At 36.0% G+C, this 13410-nt stretch overlaps 1 long non-coding RNA gene across 1 annotated transcript in view; it reads right to left on the bottom strand.

Annotated features, from left to right (window-relative positions):
• The window catches only part of LOC145723481 (uncharacterized), a 32549-nt gene that overhangs the window by 15392 nt on the left and 3747 nt on the right, over positions 1 to 13410 (bottom strand). The window contains exon 2 of the long non-coding RNA XR_014148573.1: positions 9961 to 10058. This is a non-coding gene — a long non-coding RNA (uncharacterized LOC145723481). The remainder of the gene's footprint in view (positions 1 to 9960; positions 10059 to 13410) is intronic.

Here is a 13410-nt window from a genome sequence, read left to right as displayed (position 1 = left end):
TTGCCTTAAGTCTGGGAACTGCGCATGAGGCTAAGAATTCTATGACAATTTAAGTCGGTTTTAATTTTATGTAAATCAAGAAACACCTTAGAAGGTTGCCCATCTGTTTAATTCCCAGTAACCTTATGATCACTTAGTCATTGGCACATGTCCATGCTAGTCAAAACACCCTGATTACCATTCTGGAAACTATGTCCTTTTAGGATAATTGTGCCATCTTGTCTCACAGTTAAGAATAGACACTTGGCCCCACTACTCTGGGATCCCAGTTTTTTCTGTTCAAGTCAGGGAGTTCATTTTCATGGCACCACTACCCATAACCATCATTAGCTGTTAGAGACAGCCACCACAGAGATTTTCAAGGATGTGGCTGTTCCCCTCACCAATGCATTTTAATATGTTTTGAATGAAAGAAGTGACCTCAGGATGTTCTGGGGGTAACGAAGGTGAGAGGACAGTAGAGCCAATGGCACATTTTAAATCTGTTCTAACATTCTCATTTCTCTAAGGTATCAAATTTCCTTTCCTACATTATGTCAGGGTAGGTCTTAATCTCAACCTCATTGACTATGGGCAACCGTTAAGTCCAGGCTTCCATACCAGCCAACTATGAGACTCACTCCCAACTGTTCTGGCTAAAATAACAAACCTCAAATCCCAGTAGAGGTCACATACATACATTTAGCATATTCCAGTGGTTCTCAAACTTTAACATGTACCAGAATCACCCAGAGGATTTGTTAAAACAGATTTCTGAGCCTCATGCCCTAGAGTTTCTGATTCATTAGGTATAGGATAGGACTTGGGAATTTGCATTTCTAATAAGTTCTCAGGTGATAACTGATGCTGACTGGCCCAACAACCACACTTTGAGAACCCCTGTCCTAATTCAATCTTACAGTTCATTCACCTCAACCTAATCTCTTTAGAATTCAACCTAATTTATGCCTGCCAATTCTTGCTTATACAAATTGGTAAGATGATCTCCTCCCAGAGCAGACCTTGTAATTTTCCCTCAGGGTTCCACTGGTATTTAATTCTCTTTATGGCCCTAAAGGCAATAAGGGGTGTTGAATGAGGGAGGAGTGTCTTGAGAAGTTACTGAAAAGTTTTCCTACAAGGAAAAACTTGTTTTTCAGACAATGGAAGAGAGCTGCTTTCACTCTCAAGGCAGGTTTAAGACAACTGGAGGTTCTAAATTCTCAGCCTCACCTATGCCTGCCCAAATGTCCCACCTCAAATCTCAGTGTTTCACTTCTTCCCAACAAATGCCCCTACCCTAATATAAGAGACGGGAATTCTAGTGGACCCTAGGTTAGAAAATCTTCCTTAAAACTTCCATAGAAACTTTCTGATATTCCTTTCGTGTTTTGGTTTAAGAGTTCAAGCACTAAGCTTCACTTTTTCTTTCTTACAAGCTTTACAACAAAGAAATAGCCAACCCATCTCTAAATCTTTAATCATCATTGCAGCTGTAGCGATCAAATGTCACAACCACATTATCTCCTAATGCCTTGCCCTGGTTGACATTCCACCCAGTACCAATACCAGTGATTATTTGAGTACTTGTGTTGTCACTGCATGCCATGAATTACATTTTATGACTTACCTTCTTCACTTAATTATCTACTCAATAAACTTGTTCAAACTGAGTCACTTCATTTTTGCATACCGATATGATCTCTTTCATAATTGCTTCCCCAGTTACTTTGCTTCTCAGTGTTCTTCACAGGAGTTCAAAATGTGGTTTAGAAGTATTTAATATCAATATCTGAAAGTCCCTTATGACAATATTCAATGACAAGACAACTCGTTGAAGTAAAATAATTTCCTAAAAATTAAGAAGAGCAGCTAGCATCTAAGCATCCAGATTACTTTGCTTTTGGTGTCTATTCTATTCATTCTTTCACTCATCACTTATCTTTAAGCACTTCCTATGCACCAGGCAAACAAACAGGAACTGGAAATATAACAATAAAGAAGCGTGTACATTCTTTTGTTTGCCCTCCTAAGACCCATTCCTCATCCTTCTCTGCTTTGCTCTGTGCCTGTAAGGGGCTGATCTCTGTGAACTGTATCAAAAGGCTTCCTTATCCTCTGACTTTCTGTGAGAGTCAGCCAGTGGGAGGCCCTCATAGGAGATGGCAGAGCAGATGGAGAAAGAGATCAGGGAATTTCTTCCCCAGGGATTTCCCTTTTTGGTGCACTATTTCGGTAGTGGCTGTCCTCTCTAGAATTGCAGCTCCTATTGAGTGGCCCCTCTTCTATCGCTCTAGTCTCTAAAAAAGATCTAATGATACCATTTTCTTCCCTTGTCTCTTCAGATATATAGGTACTATTATCTTCCCAGTATTGCTAGTTCCTGGGTGTCTCAACCTCCCTGGGTGATTACTTAATCTTGCCCATAACACACACACAAAAATAATCCTTTCATTCAATTTCTTTCAAATTCCAGCTTCTTGCCATTAGCTTGAATGGTACAATAAAACAGGATATTCTTTGCCCTTGTGAACCTGAGACTGTAGCAGGGAATATAGACAATATGTTACAACCAAAAAGCACAAGGTACAATGGGAGGGGTATCTTGCTTAGCCTCCCATATCCAGGAAGGTTTATTGTATGAGATATTAAATATCACATAGTCAAGAGTAAAGAGGTAAGTATGTGTGTATTTAAGTTTTGGCAAATAGATCTTCTGTGTCTTTGCATCAAAGAGGTCTGTAAACTAAAACTATTTGAGGATCTTGAAAAGTGACTTTAAGGAAAAACATCTGTTATTTTTGTAAGTGTTAAGATGAGGTAAATTTTGCCTTATTCAATTTCACAGTTAATTTTCTTTGATCTAATACCTTTAGAAGCCTTTCCTACACATGCTTCCCTGGTTGCTGCCCACGTATATCAGGAAGGATTATCTCCTCCCTGAGATAACTCAGTGGCCTCCTAATTTCAGTGACCTCTAAAATCTCAGTGGTTTGCAACAAGAAAGGTTTACTTCTCAATCGTGGTAAGTGTCCAAACAGCTAAGGACACTGTTTCAAGACCTAGGCTTTTAGAGCAATGGCTGATGACTGTCAGTCTCTTGAGACAGGGAAAAGAGAATCAATGAACCATGTGCTGGCTCTTAAGGACTCTTCCCAGAAGTGAATTCTATCACCACTGCTCATTTCATTGGCCAAAACAAATCACTTGGTCACTGGGCAGCGATCGATGGTCTCTCAGCAAGGGACTCCATAAGGAAGGAAACTAGAAAATTTAGTGTACAGTAATAAAAGCTACTACATTTACCAGATGGAATCTTGACAATGGATGGAAATCAGGTAGTCTTGAAAAGTCTTGGTAAGTCTTAGGAAACAAAAGTCTTTTCCATGAGATACAAAATTAATACTGAATATTTAATTAGGTCTAACTTATATGGGTAAAATGTTCCCATCCATTCACACTCATTAGTATTCTACACTAATAGCATTAGAATATTTCAACTGATTGACAACACTTACTATGCATTTTATTTTATTTTATTTTTTAAAGATTTTATTTATTTATTTGACAGAGCGAGAGACAGTGAGAGAGGGAACACAAGCAGGGGGAGTGGGAGAGGGAGAAGCCTGGGGCTCGATCCCAGGACCTGGGACCATGACCTGAGCCAAAGGCAGACGACTGAACCACCCAGGCGCCCCCTTACTATGCATTTTAAAAGAAAGCAGAATTAAGGACATATAAATTTTCTTTTGCCTGAGAGGGGCAAAGGAGTCAGTGATAAAGAAAAAGAAAGAAAATTCTATAAATAAATCAGGTAGGTTAATTTATTTGTTCTTTATTAATTTATAACTCCACCTTTTATTTTAAAAAATACTTGATGGGATTTTAGAGAAAGATTCTTCCTAAAGATTTTTATTATCAATATTTTAAAATGTCAAATCAAATTAATATCCACTATAATTTTCCAAAGAATTTCTTGTCTGCAAAAAGCATTCATTTTTCCAGGTCAAAATACAAAATTACATGCACTCTAATTATGTTAAAATTCTGTGTGTATATGTACAAACAAAAATTAAATGTGGAAAAATTAAAATAAATGTTTGTAAGGAGATACAGAAGAATATTCTTTTGTTTAATTTCTGGAATTATAGTGCCAGTTGCATGATAAACTGTTTTAAGTATTCACTGTCTATTATTTATCATCAAACATCCCTCATTAAAGGGACACCTGGGTGACTCAGTTGGTTAAGCATCTGCTTTCGGTTCAGATCATGATCCCAGGGTCCTGGGATTGAGTCCCGCATCGGGCTCCCCTCTCAGAGGGGGTCTGCTTCTCCCTCTCCCTCTGCTCCCCCTGCTTGTGCTCTCTCTCTCTTGCTCTCTGACAAATAAATAAAATCTTAAAAAACAAAACAAAACAATCCCTCATTATTTTGATTCCATAGATGCTTACATACTAAATTTTGCTTGCTTAAAAATCTTACCTATTTCATTTGTCATGTTTTTTATTGCAGATAAGTTAAATCATAACAACTATATGTTCTCCTTCCTCACACCTGAATAGTTCTCAAATATCACTTATTCTTGATGTATGTGCAAATACTCAGATAATAGATGAGAGATGAAAAACCGTATTAGAATTATGTACACACATAATCCAAAATACACATTGCTAAACACAATAAAATTTTAAATATCCCGTGTTCTATAAAAAAAAGCAATACCAATGTACAGAAATCTTGATGAAATAAAGCTCAAAGAGAAAAGGCCATAAATAAAATGTTGTTCGATCAAATTCTAATGTATTCTATAATTGCAATGAAAATGTTCCAAGTTTAAATTCTCCTTTCATATGCTAGTTTTTCCAGTTCTTCTTGGAAACTGCTCTACTTCAAAGAAATATGGGTTTTCCATTTAAATAAACTAGTTTATTTAACTATTCCTTCTGCCATTGAGTCACCATTTAGAATTTAGTTTGTTGGATTTTGAGTTCATCTAACTACTCAGAAATACACAGCTGGACAAAGTTATTCATAAGACTTTTCTAGAACCATGAGATATTGCTATGAATGACTGCAGGCTATATATGTTCCATGATGAAAAAGAAATGACACATGGGGTGATGTTTACGATGCTCCCAATATTTTCAAAGCTGTAGTCAACCACTTTCAAATGATTGATTTAGAGTCTAGGGCATTTATATGTTTGGACAATATTTTAGAGGAATAAAAATAGGTATAACATTGAACCTGATGTCATCACATTTTAAGCTCATTTTACAGAGAAGTACTTAATGAAGAAAATCACTGGTTGAACATGTCTTCTCTACATTTCTCGAGAAATGTTCTTTTCCAATGAGATTCTCTAAGGAAGACTTTCTTTTTTAATGGATTATTGCTATAGCTCTAGAAATTCAGAGTGTGTGAGAGAATATACACCATTACTTTTTCAAAATTACAGAGTAGACAGTTTTATGATTCTGAAACATAATCTGGCTTGAAAGCCAGGAACCTGGGTTCTAGTCCCAGCTTGGTCATTAAGACACTGTGCAGCCAAGCACTAATTACCTGATATATCTATGTGTCTGTTCTTTCATTAGTAAATTGAAAAAAAAATTTCTTCAACCTATTTCAAAGGGATATTATTAGGATATATGAAACAGAACTTGTTAAAGTACTTGGAGCTTGTCAAAAGATGATCCATAATTCCACTTTAGAATTACAAACCTATATATCCCACCAGACCAGAATATCTTCCTAAATAAGAATAACAATGAATACAATTATAAAGAAGGAATCTGGAAAGAAACTTTTCAAATAGGAATATGAGAAACATCAATTTATCACTTAAAAAAACCTCTTAAATTCTATGATGCAATTTTACAGACAAAACATCTGGCAAAGGAGCTTGGAAATGGATGCAGATACTAGTCTTAGTTCCAATGCATTGAATAGGTTAACAGTGAACTTGAAGAAGAATTTCATCATCCATCTCCAACTTGCTGAGACACCTTGAGAGTAGAATCTGTAAGACTTAGTTACAGACTGGGGAAACATAAGAGAGAAGGGGAAGTTAAGATTTAGTTTGGAGACTAAGTAGTTGGAGGATCATGTCCTCAAAAAATAACTGGTAGAAGTGTGACTTGGAATAACTGGTGGGACTGTGACATGTCAGGATATTGACCTTAGTTTTGAATGTGCTGGAAATGCAGGTGTCCAGAGTTCTTTAAACTTTCCAATCATATTTTGGAGGAGTTTCACTTAGCCATGTTAGCTAGAATTTGGAGTTCTAGTGTTCTTGATGGAGACCTTCAAAAAAACTTCATTCTTTACCGTACAGTAGTTAAAAAGAATGAGATAAATCTATATGTAGTGATACAGAATAATGTCCTAGATATATTTGGAAGAATAAAGTACATGACAGTGAATACAGTATACTCCCCTTGGTGAAAAATAAAAGTGATATATGCTTATATATTCATAAACTCATTCTGGAAAGATACAGAAAAATAGGTAATGTGTTGCCTCACAGGAAGGGATCTGGGGGACTGGAGGTCTAAGGAAGCAAAGTGACCAATTTTATTCCTTGCTCTGAAAACTACATTTTCTGATATGTATATAGTCACTCACTCCAGCTTTCTTTTGACCAGTGTTTGCATAGTATATATCTTTTTTCCATCCTTTTTCTTCTAACTTGTCTGTGACTTCACTTATACAGTGTTTCTTGTAAACAGGGTAGTTGGGTCTTGCTTTTTCGTTGAATCTTTCAACCTGTATTTTAGGTGTTTGGACATTAACATTTAATAGGATTATTGATATTGCTAGATTTAAATCTACCAGCTTATTTGTTTTCTGTCTCATTTTTTTTTGTTTGCCTTTTTCTCTTTTATTCTTGCCTTCTTTTGGGCTGAGTATTTTTATACGAATCCATCTTCATCCCTTTATGGCTTATTAGTTATAAATCCCTGTTCTATAATTTGTAGTGTTTGCTTAAGAGTTTGCATGTGACAGATACTGTGACCAGTGCATTTATATATATTTAATCTTCATTTCATAAGGTAAGCATGGATATCCCTATTTTACAGCTGGAGGAAAAACATCTTGCCAAATTACAAACTAATATCTCAGAACCAGAATTCAAACTCAAGTATGCCCAATTCCAAAACATATTTTTAGTAAAATACTGGAATAACTTTTCAACCTTTGATATAGTCAGAAGTCCACAAAAAGGACACAGGCTAAAAACAGAGTTGGTATTACATTTTAACTTATTGAATATACACATAGAGACTGTAAAGGGATAAAGGGTCTAAATGTAAAGATTTGTCAGAATTTGGAAATAAAATCAACATGTATGGTACTGTTATCTTTCTCTATGAAATTGGGTATCGTAAAACAGAACAATGAAAAGAAACAGAACAGTGAAGAAATTAGCTATCTGCAAAAGTAAAATCTTACCCTTAAGGCAAAGTTTTAAAATATGTTGTTGATAATATTAATGTGTAATGCAAATTTCCTTTCAGATATTATAACTGACTGGTGCCTAAAATCAATATAGTATTTGAAACTGTAAATGCAACTAAAGATGGTTTTGGAGGCTTTGGCTTCCCTAAAATGTCTAATACTACCCTCAAATAAACTCACAACTTAAATAAGAGTATTGCTTACCATACAAATGCAGATTCAAGGCAAGTCCCCTTGCCTCCACTTTTAAATACATAGCGCCTCCTAGAACTCTTAGAAACAGAATTCTAGAACTCCCATTGTTTGGGAAAAAGAATGAAAGAAAAGGGATATCCCACCAATGGCTACAGATAGTCTAGTCTCCTTCAAATTTTATTTCCTATAGTACATATACATATACTCATTTTGAGAAAGTGAATTAATGGAGTATCATTCATCTAATAATAAAAACTGGCTCCATCCTTACCAATAACTTACTGACAATTTGTTAAGACATTAATTGCATATAAAAATGTTTACCAATTTTAAGTGTAGAGTTTGATGAATTTTGGTAATTGCATACCATTGTATAACTACTGCTATTAGCAATATGGAGAACAGCACCGTCACTATAAAAAGTCTCCTCAAGGCCTTCTGCCATTGATGACCTCTCCTCATCCCTGACCCCAGACAACACTGATCCTCTATCACTAGTAGCTCTGCCTTTTTTTAGAATTTCATACAAACAAAATCGTCCTTAATGCAGTCTTTTGTGTTTGCCTTCTTTCACTTGGCATGCTTTTGAAATTCATCCATGTTGTTGTGTGTATTGCTGAGCAGTATTCCATGGTATAAATATACCATTTGTTTATCCGTTCACCCGTAATGGAGATTTGGGTTGCTTTTCTTTTCAGCTATTATAAATAATGCTGCTATGAACACTCACGTACACATTTTTTTTGCATGGACATGTGGGTTTATTTCTCTGGGGTAAGTACCTAGGACTGTAACTGCTGGGTCATAAGGTACGGTATGTTTAACTTGTCAAACTGTTTTACAAAGAGGCTGTACCATTTTTGCATTCTTAACAAGAATGTATTAAAGTTTTAGTGTATTCATATCCCTGTCAACACTTAGTATTGCCAGTCTTTATAACATTAGCTATCCTGGTGAGTATGTATTGGTATCTCATTGTGGTTTTCATTTATCAAGTAATGTTTCATTGAAAAAGTATTTCTAATTTGTGTTTTCCTATTGGCACAAAGAATCAGCTGACTCATACACACACTGGTTTATTAACGTGTGCGAAGGTGTGTAGTTTCATCTGTAGCTACATATGAATGTAGTTTCATGTAGCTTCCATCAATTCCCTACAATATGATGCACACTGGATGAATGGTCAAGTTGATTTTTGGAATCTATAGAGCTGAAGAATAGATTCTATACTTTGCTATAACTTCATCAGAGAATTGGCTACCTGTGAGAACTACCCTGAAGCCATCAGGTATCCTGCTTCTCTTCCTTCCTTCCAGTCTACCAATCATCTCTTCTTCCAACTATCATCTACTCTATTTACAAAACTATGTGTTGATTTTAGAAAATCAAAACAATATAGAAAGGTATCTGTAAGAAAGCAAAAAAAAAGATTCAATTTTACCACCCAAAGACCCACTACCACCATGTTGATGATTTTTTCCAGATTTCTCTTTATGTAAAATAAAAATAGACTGTGATTATGATGGTCTCTTTAATTTAATTCTTACAACAAATATGTGTGGTACGTCATATTTTAATCCCATTTTACAGATAACAAAACTAAAAAAAGAAAGTTTCAGTAAATTGTCTCAAATTACAAAGCTTAGTAAGTAGTAGTTCTGACATTCAAATTGAGTGAGTCTGACTCCAGAGTGCAAGTACTTAACCATAATTCTGCACTGTCTGCCATATATATGCCTATATATATGTATAGTGTGTATTTTTTGTATGTTATGCTATCATACTATATCTCATGCTTACAATTACATAGTAACAAATATATATAAATGTCACCCTTTATAATGACTGCATAATCTTCTACTGTATGGGTATACTATGGTATATTTGCCATGTACATTTATTTAACCAATATCCTAATTATTGATATTCAATTTGTTTTCTTTTTTTTTTAAAGATTTTATTTATTTATTTTAGAGAGAGAGAGAGCAAGCACAAGTGGGAGGGGCAGATGGAGACAGAGAGAGAAATCTCAAGCAGACTCTGCACTGAGTGCAGAGTCCAATGCAGGGCTTATTCTCACGCCCCAAGATCACGACCTAAGCTGAAACCAAGAGGCAGATGTTCAACTGACTGAGCGACCTAGGCGCCCCTCTATTTTTTAATACTATAAACATCACAAGGAACATTCTAGTATATACATCTCTGTATTATTGTCCAATTATCTCCTTAACATAAATTCCTAGAGATGGGAATGCTTAGAGTGTATGCATATTAAAGATTTACTGTGTAGTCCCACATTGCCCTCTGGAACAGTTGTACTTACTTCTGCAACTGAGCATGAGACTGTTCCTTTCCCCTTATTCTTGCCAACATTGGTATCTATCTTCACCAGTTTTTCTTTTTTTTGAAATCTTTGCTAACCTGAAAGTTAAGAAATGAAATTACATGGTTATTTTATTTCATTTATTTATTAATGGGGCTAAATATTTAGTCTTTTTAAATATACAAGTAATGCACATATATTCATCTAAGTCAAACAATACAGATGTATATGAAGTGAAAAAGTAGAAGTCACATCTCCCATTTTTCTCATCAGAAGTATCATTGTAACAGTTTAGCATATAACTTTGTAGAGCCTTTAACATCTACTTACATATTTATGCATATATATGTTTAATATTCCTTCAGTACAAATGGAAACATCTGCAACTTGCTTTTTTTTTTTTTTTAAAGGTTTTTTATTTATTTGACAGAGAGAAACACAGCCAGAGAGGGAACACAAGCAGGGGGAGTGGGAGAGGGAGAGGGAGAAGCAGGCTCCCCGCGGAGCAGGGAGCCCGATGCGGGACTTGATCTCAGGACCCTGGGATCATGACCCGAGCCGAAGGCAGACGCCTAACGACTGAGCCACCCAGGCGCCCCTGCAACTTGCTTTTTATGCTGAAAATATGTCTTACAGAATTTTTCATTTTTCTTTAACTGTTCTGTTGATGAAGTTTAAGTTAAATATATTTAGTTCCTACTATAATTCCAGGACTGTTCTAGAAATGAATAATACAAAGTCCCTGTCCTGATAAGATTTCCATTTTGCAAATAATGCTGCAGTGGACATTCTTGTACATTTTTACACATATATGAGACAACATATTTCTGTAAGAAAGGATTAGGAATTTCAAATTTGGATAAATAAACATAATAGGCCATCAATAAATGCTAGTTGAATAAAGGAGTAAAGATTGCTCTCTAAAGCTAAATTACAAAATTAATAATAAGCAGATGTTTTATTTAGTGTACAAAGTGATTACAGTTTTAAAGATTAGTTTCCAACATTAAAAAAAAAAAAAAAGGAGTTAACTGGGGTGCCTGGGTGGCTCTGTCAGTTAAGTGTCTGACTTCGGCTCAGGTCATGATCTCAGCGTCCTGGGACGAGCCCCATTATGGGCTCTGCGCTCAACGGGGAGACTGCTTCTCTCTCTGCCCCTCCCCCACTAGTGCAGGCACGTTCTCTCTCTCTCTCTCTAATAAATAAATAAAATCTTAAAAAAAAAAAGGAGTTAACTAAAATGAAGATTCTGTTATCTCTTGGAACATCAGAAGGTCTGGTAACATTGCGTCCACATTTGCACAGGGCAGCTGGAGCCAAGTGATGAGTGAGTAGTGGTTTGCCACAGTCCTCACCATCCTGTATGGTCTTATACCAAGCCATTTTACTCATTTATGCTACCTGCCTGGCTCCTATAGCTTCTAAATGTGATGTCACCCATCATGAAGAAAAAAGATCTGTAAAAGAGACAGAATGACTCTCAGGCCTGCAAAATTTAACAATGACTTCATATAATATATTAGTTCATGTAATACAACAAGTTGTATCTTTCAGAAAAAGGGTTGGTCAGCTTGGAAGCATAGAAAAAGGAGATTCAGGAGGTGAATGATGGCATTGTCCTTCCAAACATATTTGGAAATAGCATATTTTAGCCAAAAAACTAGCTGACCATTTCAATGGCAGGTATAGTATAGAGGTTAAGAGCATAGACTTTAGAGCTAGACTGCCTGGGTTGGAATTCTGGTTCTGCCACTTACTACCTGTTGGACTTAGGGCAGTGCTATGGACTGATGTTGAAGACCTAAACCTCAATGTGATGGTATTTAGATAGGGGCCTTTAGGAGGTAATTAGGTCATGACACTGGACCGTCATGAATGGGATTAGGACTTATAAGAAGAGACTCTCTCCACCCTGTAAGGATGTAGCAGTCTGCAAACCAGGAAGAGAGCTCTCACCAAAACTTGACCATGCTGGTATTCTGATATTGGACTTCCCAGCCTCCAGAACCGTAAGAAATAAACGTCTGTTGTTTAAGCCACTGGGTTATGGTATTTTTTTTAAAGCAGCCCAAACTGACTAAGATAGGCAGGTTTATTAAACAGCTTTCTACTCAGTTTCCTCATCTGTAAAAGGGAATAACGATGTATCCTACTTGATCAGTTTGCTGTGATATTTAAATGAGTCACTATACATAAAACACTTAGGAGAGTACCTGGCCCTTATAAGTTGCCATTATTAATATAGATGGATCAGATAGTCATATAATGACGCCCTTAAATTTATGCTGCAAATAATTACTTAATTCCTTTTTTTCTAAAATTCTTACCAAGCAATCTTCCAATGGCTTCCTATATATGGCATGACTTCAGGGAGATGTACTGGCTTAAGACATAAATCCTCTCAATGTCTCTGAGATAACTACCTATAGAATTTTCTATTTGATTATCTGAGTCTTTATCAATCAGTGTATCACTGTGATGTGCTGCCAAGGAAGCAGAATTCAGTGACAGCTTGCAACTTTTTATTACTAGCAACAGTGTTTGGCTATGGAGAGTTTCTCTTAAATAAACTGTCAAGGCATTGAAATCATTGAGTTTGATTTTCTATTCACCTATTTTGTTGGCTCTACAAATTAATCCATAGTCATTCATATGTAAGAGCTTGAGACTGCAGGAAGTGAGCTCACAATGCCTTTAAAATGTGAATCTTGGACAAGTCATTTCAGTATACTATAAAAGAAATTACTTTATACTGATAATAAAATCTATTAACTTGTTGACATTGACTGGGCTGCAGTAACTTTTACACTATCCATTTAGAACACTATGCATATAGAGGTCTGGCTAAGCCAACTTTTCTTTGAAATTTGAGCAAATTACTTATAGGCAAATGGATATTACTAATTAAAAATAAGTTTTCCCTATTAACTTATGAGTCCTCTTAAAAACACTTATCAGGATTCAATATTAGTTTGCTATGTTCAGGATGAATATATTTGTTTTGATGTAAAGTAAAGCATTTCTTTAAAATACTGTTGTTTAGTCAGAATGGCTAAAATTAACAAGTCAGGAAATGACAGATGTTGGCAGGGATGCAGAGAAAGGGGTACCCTCCTACACTGTTGGTGGGAATGCAAGCTGGTGCAGCCACTCTGGAAAACAGTATGGAGGGTCCTCAAAAAGTTGAAAATAGAGCTACCCTACGACCCAGCAATTGCACTACTGGGTATTTACCCCAAAGATACAAATGTAGTGATCCGAAGGGGTACGTGCACCCCAATGTTTATAGCAGCAATGTCCACAATAGCCAAACTATGGAAAGAGCCAAGATGTCCATCGACAGATGAATGGATAAAGAAGAGGTGGTATATATATACAATGGAATATTATGCAGCCATCAAAAGGAATGAAATCTTGCCATTTGCAACGACGTGGCTAAAACTGGAGGGT

The sequence above is a fragment of the Leptonychotes weddellii genome, chromosome 9 (assembly GCF_054177405.1).
Source record: "Leptonychotes weddellii isolate Sample4059 chromosome 9, ASM5417740v2, whole genome shotgun sequence".
Lineage (NCBI taxonomy): Eukaryota > Metazoa > Chordata > Mammalia > Carnivora > Phocidae > Leptonychotes > Leptonychotes weddellii.
The sequence above is the reverse complement of the archived record's forward strand: the minus strand, read 5'-3'. Positions and strand labels throughout refer to the sequence as shown.